This window comes from Micropterus salmoides, unplaced genomic scaffold (genome assembly GCF_014851395.1).
Source record: "Micropterus salmoides isolate LMB-PRFRI ecotype aquatic unplaced genomic scaffold, ASM1485139v1 Ms_hic_scaffold_2, whole genome shotgun sequence".
Taxonomy (NCBI): domain Eukaryota; kingdom Metazoa; phylum Chordata; class Actinopteri; order Centrarchiformes; family Centrarchidae; genus Micropterus; species Micropterus salmoides.
This window is the reverse complement of record NW_024041150.1, coordinates 41,476,741-41,477,953: the sequence shown is the minus strand read 5'-3', so window position 1 is coordinate 41,477,953 and position 1,213 is coordinate 41,476,741.

The window sequence follows — 1,213 nt, the reverse complement described above, 5'->3', positions numbered from 1 at the left end:
GCCTCCCTCTGCTCTCTCCCCCTCCACATCTTAGTATTCAGAGCACAGACATCTACACAGATCTCTATTCATTCACTCAGTGTGAGCTCCAGCATGGACAGAGGAGAGAGAAGGGTCAGAAAGGACAGGAAAGGACAGAGCGTATCAGATCAACTTGGTAGTTAGGCTTTTGTTTGGGTTGTTTTGTTTTTGACTTTGTTATATTCGGAAAGCAGAGGCAGTTTGAGACAAAGGAGTCATTTAGTTAACTGTGAGTGAGAGCGAGAGAGAAGGAAAGAAAGATGAGGGTAAAACGGTCTACCCAGTGACAATAAGTGTCCATGGCACCCGGAGGTGGGGTGGTTGATTTCTCATTCTGTCAATATGCATGCTGACTCTTTGAGACCCACAGACACTTATATACTGATCCATCCCATCACATTACACCACTATTCTCTGACACAGGCAGCCAATTGATGCTTGTTAAATGACAGCAAGCACTTAGCTTGAGTTTATGGGAACGCATCTCACTCCCGACTCATCACATATTGACACTTGGTCAAGGCCCTTTGGCGTCACTTTCGACGCCCTGGTACTCTGTTAGCGTCATTTGCGGGTGCCCAGTGCGTTACAAACTGACGCCGATGGGTCTTGAACATGCGTCCACATGTGACGAGTTGGGGAGTGAGAACATGTTGACTCCGCCATCACTCATTCAAGTCAGCCACATTTAACAAACATATAGTCAAATGTATTTAGATCCCTATACATGACGTGCAAATGAACATTTAATTCCAAAACCACTGCCATTAATATGCTGCTATGACTTTTGGAATCTAAATGCAGGGATTCGCTCCCATTCATCCACAAGAGCATCAGGGTTTTCCACACCAAACTTCACCTAATTAGAGCAAGGGGTCTTAGACCAAACCATGAAAAACAGCCCCATGCCAAACGTACACAAATGTTTGCGGACAGGGGTGTTCACTGACCTTTTGTTCAGTTTTCTTCAGCTGACAACTTCTCAGAAACTATTTGACTCTAAAATAGTGCACATCTGCTGCAAATGCTGCATAATTGAGGTGTCTATTCATGAAACACAGGCCTAAAGCGGAGGGCAGAGTTTTCAGCAAAATGGAAGAGGGTGCTCCAGTAGAAGATCTTTGCATTCTTGATTTAATGTTTAAACTTCCTTTGACAATCTTTTTCATGCAGAATAACGGCACCAGTGTCC